General features: G+C 42.0%; 1 non-coding gene across 1 annotated transcript; it reads right to left on the reverse strand.

Annotated features, from left to right (window-relative positions):
* Positions 1-5,697: 5,697 nt before the first annotated feature.
* Trnaa-cgc (transfer RNA alanine (anticodon CGC)) lies at positions 5,698-5,770 on the reverse strand. Its single transcript has one exon. It is a non-coding gene; the product is annotated as a tRNA-Ala (tRNA).
* Positions 5,771-7,520: the final 1,750 nt, after the last annotated feature.

The following is a 7,520-nucleotide window of genomic DNA, read 5'->3' on the forward strand; positions in this document are numbered from 1 at the left end:
ACTCAGGATGATAGATCATTTTACATGTAACTTCCCATAGAGATCGTCTTCGAACGGTTAATAGTGCTGTTTCCGATATGGACATTATTATTGTTATTAGCAATAATATTTTATATTGCACATGTGAGCTTACACTGAATATATCTATCAGTTACAACCAAAAACATTTATTTGTTGTCATAGTTCCTGATCCCGCTGAATAAATAGCTGGTTCAAATGGCTCTGAGCACTATGGGACTTGACATCTCAGGTCATCAGTCCCCTAGAACTTAGAACTACTTATACCTAACTAACCTAAAGACATCACACACATCCATTCCCGAGGTAGGATTCGATCCTGCGACCGTAGCGGTCGCGCAGTTCCAGACTGAAGCGTCTAGAACCGCTCGGCCACACCGGCCGGCTCCGGATAAATAGCAAGTAGTTTTCTTTCAGTGGGCACATGAATAATATCGACTTGCAGTCTGGAAATTAAGATCAGAATGTTCTCCATCGCCTTCTGGCTGATCGAAGAAATAGTTTTTAACATCTCGTAACGGCGAAGCTTTATTGTACACTATTTTATCCCCCGCCCCACATGTAGTGCACCGGCTGGGAAAATGAGCAGTGAAAGTGATCGGTACGAAACAGCCAACTCGGTAGGCACTAATAAAATACCGAAGCGAAATATGCCGAAATTAGTGCGAGAACAGCGTTAAGAATTGCTCGCAAGTTCAGAAGCTAAATTCGTAATGTTAGCCACAGTAACCTCTTATGTGACGGATGGAGATCAGAAGAAAACACTACATCACGGCTACAACCAGCACTGAGGTCAGAAGAAGATGATGCATCATCACGGAACTGCACGGACCTGCGCTCAGCTGTCGCCAGCCTACCATGGAGCTACTGCAGCAGGCGATACCCGCCGCCATCCTCACTGCCACAGCTGCTACTGCTGCCTGCCTAACGTCGCAACCTGCCGCGTCATGTTTGCTTATACACTGCACTGGAATTCGTTCGTCGAGGTCAAGCAATTAAGTCAAAAATATTTACAGAATTCCTTAACTACTTCTAACAAGCTATTAACTATGGAATCTAATGATAAGGATAAGATAAAAGTTAAGACGGAACCAGTCTCTGACGATGATTACTCAGAATTCGAAACTGAATTTAACAAGGATCGCCCCATCAAGGTAATTAATCCAAAATCTGAGGGTGATTTGTTCGAAGTAGAATCAGAGGTAAATTTCAGTGCTCCTGCGAAGTTAAAACTAGTTTCTGATAATTAGGTAATTGAAGTTGAAGTCAAAAAAGAAAAAGTAGAATTAATAAAGTTTACAATGAAACTGTGTTCAATATTTCTGAAATTCAGCCAAGTCAGGGAACGCTAGAAACTCCTTTAAAACCGGTGTAAAAGCCAAGTGGCAAGATAGAGGCATCAAATTGGAAGCAATTACTGTTTTCCAAAATTTGAATCGCATCATAAAGAACTGAACAGTAAGGCTGAATGTAGTAGAAAGAACTAAAGCATGAAAGGACTTCAAAACTGGATAGCTTATAACATTGATTCTAACCACCATAATCTGCAGGTCAAAGAAAGGCAAAAGCTAACTAAATTGCATAGTATTTTCAAAACCGAAATTGGTGAAGTTCGCAAAGGTTTCGAAGACACAGATGATCTTATGGAAGTGAGGATGGCAGAAAGAATAAGCAATGAATCCGAACTTTTTGCTCTAATTTATTTGAAGAAGTAAGTACTAAAGTCAACCGCGCGGGATTGGCCGAGCGGTCTCAGGCGCTGCAGTCATGGACTGTGCGGCTGGTCCCGGCGGAGGTTCGGGTCCTCCCTCGGGCATTGGTGTCTGCGTTTGTCCTTAGGTTAATTTAGGTTAAGTAGTGTGTAAGCTTAGGGACTGATGACCCTAGCAGTTAAGTCTCATAAGATTTCATACATATTTGAACATTTTCTACTAGAGTAAATGCTTGTCAAAAGAATATTAAGAAAGTAAAATCTGACCGTATGAAATTATATGAGGATATTTGTAAAAAAAATTCTGATAGAATGGATGCAGTAGAACTACAAGTAGACGAAATAAACACTAGTATTACTGACATAGAAAATAGGGTAACCTCTGGCAGTTGCTGTAATACGACTGTACAGCATGTGGCTTCAGCTGACGCCACTTTCATCGGATGGCGTCAGTTTTTACGTTTTGATCCAGACAAATAAATTCACCCATTAGAGTTCTGGAGTGATACTGAGGATTTTTTACCAAATGCGTGATCAGAACGTCAATTCATTTGTGAGGAGATGATTTGCGATGCTCAGATGACGTAATGATTACACGTAAAACGCTTTCTGATTTTAAAACTCGGTTTCTTAATGAGCACTGGACCAAAACAAAGGAAACGTTGTTTTGAGAGAGTTATGGAGTGGTAAAAAGTTTACTCCAGGTCGTGAATCAGAAAAAGAATTCTCTAGAAAGTGGGTTTCACGGCTGTCACATCTGACAGAAAAGATGAAGCCGGAAGTGATTGTCATGGGACTAGAAGGTATGATGTCTTGGGGTTTATTTGCAGAAAAGAATCCTTACCATACGTAGAGATAATGTGGGTAGTTTCACTGAGTATCTGAAGCGAGTAGAAAGAGTAGATGCTATTAAGGTGCAAGTGCAAAATAATAATAGGTCATCTGACAATAACGTAAACAACCGAAATAATGACAGTGGGAACGTGAGTGTTAGAAGTATGGAGGTTCAGAATACTAGATCTAATTATCGTGGTCAAGGAAGAAGACGAGGGAGTAGACAGCCACTGCGCTTTCGCAGTAAGTATTATGACGAAGGCAGAAACATAAATAATGTGTCGTCGAATCAAGATGGAAAGCAGAATGCTATCCTATCTGATTCTGCATCGAATGAACATAATAGGCTGCACGTGGGAAACTAAGTCCCGTCTATGAGGAAAGTGGCGCTAACAAGGCGGGAACAGTAACACCGCCAGCAACAGAAACACAGACCCCAGGCAAACTGCACACTCAGACCGATAGCAGGGATGATGAAATAGGAAGAGACAGTATCAGTGATGTGCTAAGCCACTCGCATTACATAGCTGACACCATTTTGAACACATTAGAAAAATGGGTGAAGAAGGAGAAAGAAAACGCTACAGATAACAGGGAGGAACAAATTAACGTGTTTAAATCAGGTAAGGACGAAGATGAAGTAGAGGGTTACACCTTCGATAGTAATGGCAATCTGAAGGCTAATGTTTCGGTAGAGGCAGTAGAGTCAGTTTTGCCAGCTTTTGAACAGGATGAGTTATTGGATGAAGGGAAGGTAAAGGAACGTATTAGCCGTATTGACATGTCACAAATTGTAAAAGCCGACGACAGTGTTATAGATAGCAATGTTGCGCAGGGACGCAGCTGCTCCGAGGTAGACAGTACTTTCGCCGATGTGCAGCAAACGAAAAGTAGAGGAAGTCGTCAGGTTCTTTGATTTCAAATTGGTGAGCGGGTTGGAAAAGCAGCTGCGGATGCAGATATTGATGACTCAATAAATCTAAGTGTAAATGTACTCACGGCTGAACAAAATTACTTGAGCTGGAAACAGATTGAAAGGGATTTATTAGTAGACTTTTATGAGGAGCCTGTTCAAACTAGAATAACTCACCCTATTATAAAAACTAACATCTCAGGAGTAACAGGGCGTTACTTCCTTGATAGAGGCGTTGAAGCAAGTGCTTTGTCCCAAGTATTCGTTGATTTTGTTCCTAATAAGAATGAACTAACTGTCACTAAAGCAAGTGGTTGAAGAATAGTAGGTGCTACTGGAAAAGTTTCTAGACCAGTACAGAACGAAGCTTTGATACCAATTGGTATAGGTGACATAATAATAGAGCATCCTTGATTGATCTTGCTCAATTCAAGTGTTGAGATGTTAATTGGCACAGATCTTTAAACGAAATATCAAGGGAGGATTGACTTTGATCAGACTCATTTAGTATCAACCTTACCAGATTCTCTAGTGGTCACAGGGTAATAATGAAGCATGAGAACTGCCTATCAGAGCAGTGAGAAATAAGGGATACCTGCAGGAAGGTACTGAATTTGAGAATAATGTGCAAGATGCTAATGCGGAAAAGAGCGATATCCTGCGAGAAATAGAGGCTAAGGTACAGCAACAAATTAAATTGCTGATAAAAGAGCTATAGACAGAAAAAGATGGCATGACGCAAAATCTTCCTCCATTAGTTTTAACATTGGTGCACTAGTGTTAGTCAAAGAAAAATAAAAATCTAAGAAAAGTTTATGCATGTTCATTAAGGATCATTCAGAATAGTAAGTATGCCTCATGCGAACACAAACTGTTTGGAATATCCAAAAAGTTTGTGAGAACTATATCTACGAAACACTTTAGATCTGAAGCCGTTCAAAACTACACTACTGGTCATTAAAACTGCTACACCAAGAAGAAATGCAGATGATAAACGGGTATTCATTGGACAAATATATTATACTAGAACTGACATGTGATTACATTTTCACGCAATTTGGGTGCATAGATCCTGAGAAATCAGTACCCAGAACAAAAACCTCTGGCCGTAATAACGGCCTTGATACGCCTGCTGAAATGTAGGGTTTCGCAGCGATCGAATGAAGGGTAGAGCCACGGGTCGTAACACATCTGAAATGTTCAAAGTGCCGTCAGTGCGAACAAGAGGTGACCGAGATGTGTAACCAATGGCACCCCATACCTTCACGCCGGGTGATACGCCAGTATGGCGATGACGAATACACGCTTCCAATGTGCGTTCACCGCGATGTCGCCAAACACGGATGCGACCATCATGATGCTGTAAACAGAACCTGGATTCATCCGGAAAAATGACGTTTTGACATTCGTGCACCCAGGGTCGTCGTTGAGTACACCATCGCAGGCGCTCCTGTGTGTGATGCACCGTCAAGGGTAACCTCAGCCATGGTCTCCGAGCTGATAGTCCACGCTGGTGCTAACGTCGTCGAACTGTTCGTGCAGATGGTTGTTGTCTTGCAAACGTCCCCATCTGTTGACTCAGGGATCGAGGCGTGGCTGCACGATCCGTTAGAGCTATGCGGATAAGATGCCTGTCATCTCGACTGCTAGTGATACGAGGCCGTTGGGATCCAGCATGGCGTTCCATATTACCCTTCTGAACTCACCGATTCCATATTCTGCTAACAGTCATTGGATCTCGACCAACGCGTGCAGCAATGTCGCGATACGATAAACCGCAATCATTTGCATATCAGAGCATCTTCTTCCTGTCGGTTAAATTTCGCGTCTGTTGCACGTCATCTTCGTGGTGTAGGAATTTTAATGGCCAGTACTGTATATTTTACGAAGCTAACTTATTAACCACGAAACAGATGCTCCCCTGTCACATTATCTTATTACAAATACTATTTCTAAAATAACTGAAAAGTCACGATCGCTTCAATATCGTTTACTAGATGACCTGTTTCAGCACTCAGAAGGTGCCATCACACGGATCTGTGAAGGTATAAGGTTAGGTTAGTGGTGTTTAACGTCCCGTCGACAACGAGGTCATTACAGACGGAGCGCAAGCTCGGGTTAGGGAAGGATGGGGAAGGAAATCGGTCGTGCCCTTTCAAAGGAACCATCCCGGCATTTGCCTGAAACGATTTAGGGAAATCACGGAAAACCTAAATCAGGATGGCCGGAGACGGGATTGAACCGTCGTCCTCCCGAATGCGAGTCCAGTGTGCTAACCACTGCGCCACCTAGCTCGGTGTGAAGGTATAACATCACAGGTTTGAAGGAGGGCTAAAATGAGTTAACTATATACATTACAATTATTACAGAACCACATACCTGAAACGTGGATTAACATTTACAAAACCATATGGACATCATGGCACATGAGGCAGACCATCTGATAAAAATCATTGTCACAACCAGTAAAAAATAATAAAAACTGCTCTCATGGTCGTTCTTTCATATAAAATATAAAACTGAAGTCACCAGATGACACTACCACTGCTCGCCTAACACCGGTCGACATCATCACTGCCCTATTCCGCGCAGGCTTACCTGCTGTGATTCTAAGCGGTTCACAACCGGCCACCAGATAGCGCTGTCCAAGCAGCGCATACTCAGTCCCACGGTATAACCACTCATTACTACTAAAACACAACGTTACTGCAACTGCTTGTCACATGCCCTTGAAAAGCCCGCATTCGATCATACATTTCCTGTACATACTATACATCACTATAAAGTACGTCAATTACAAGGTAAAAGCATCTGAGGCACAGACACTATCCATTAGCGCCTTACAAAATTACATATTATAATTTACCATTATTCATATAGGGACGTCAGGAATATGCACACAGAAAGCTGTTCATAACACGACTTAGGTACGAAGTGACGAGCGATAAAAACCTGTATGCTGGGTTTTAGCTGTCTAGGCACTATGATCTTAGGTATTCTAAGCGCTAAAAAAGAACGTATTAATTTGCTATAAAGTCTCTCACCATCTATACATTCGTTATGAGCAAGGTACGAACCAACTACGAAAACCTGCATAGGCACATGGAATTAAGGAATGCCAGGTCAGAAGCAAACCGAAGGGCACAGGAACAGGGGGGAAATGACATGCGGACCAAGATCCACAGTGACTCCACGTACACTCCCATCGGCATGGCACTACTCCTTTACTACTTAAAGTGACTCACTTCCTAATCTAATTCCCTCAGCATCACCCGATTTAATTCGACTACATTCCATTATCCTCGTTTTGCTTTTGTTGATGTTCATCTTATATCCTCCTTTCAAGACCCTATCCATTCAGTTCAACTACTCTTCCAAGTCCATTGCTGTCTCTGACAGAATTACAATGTCATCGGCTAACCTCAAAGTTTTTATTTCTTCTCCATGGATTTTAATACCTACTCCGAATTTTTCTTTTGTTTCCTTCACTGCTTGCTCAACATACAGATTGAATAACATTGGGGATAGGCTACAACCCTGTCTCACTCCCTTCCCAACCACTGCTTCCCTTTCATGCCCCTCGACTCTTATAACTGCCATCTGCTTTCTGTACAAACTGTGAATAGCCTTTCGCTCCCTGTATTTTACCCCTGCCACCTTCAGAATTTGAAAGAGAGTATTCCAGTCAACATTGTCAAAAGCTTTCTCTAAGTCTACAAATGTTAGAAACGTAGGTTTGCCCTTCCTTAATCTAGCTTCTAAGATAAGTCGTAGGGTCAGTATTGCCTCACGTGTTCCAACATTTCTACGCAATCCAAACTGATCTTCCCCGAGGTCGGCTTCTACTAGGTTTTCCATTCGTCTGTAGAGAATTCGCGTTAGTATTTTGCAGCTGTGACTTATTAAACTGATACTTCAGTAATTTTCACATCTGTCAACACCTGCTTTCTTTGGGATTGGAATAATTATATTCTTCTTGAAGTCTGAGGGTATTTCGCCTGTTTCATACATCTTGCTCACCAGATGGTAGAGTTTAGTCAGGAC

Source organism: Schistocerca serialis, chromosome 2, assembly GCF_023864345.2.
Source record: "Schistocerca serialis cubense isolate TAMUIC-IGC-003099 chromosome 2, iqSchSeri2.2, whole genome shotgun sequence".
Lineage (NCBI taxonomy): Eukaryota > Metazoa > Arthropoda > Insecta > Orthoptera > Acrididae > Schistocerca > Schistocerca serialis.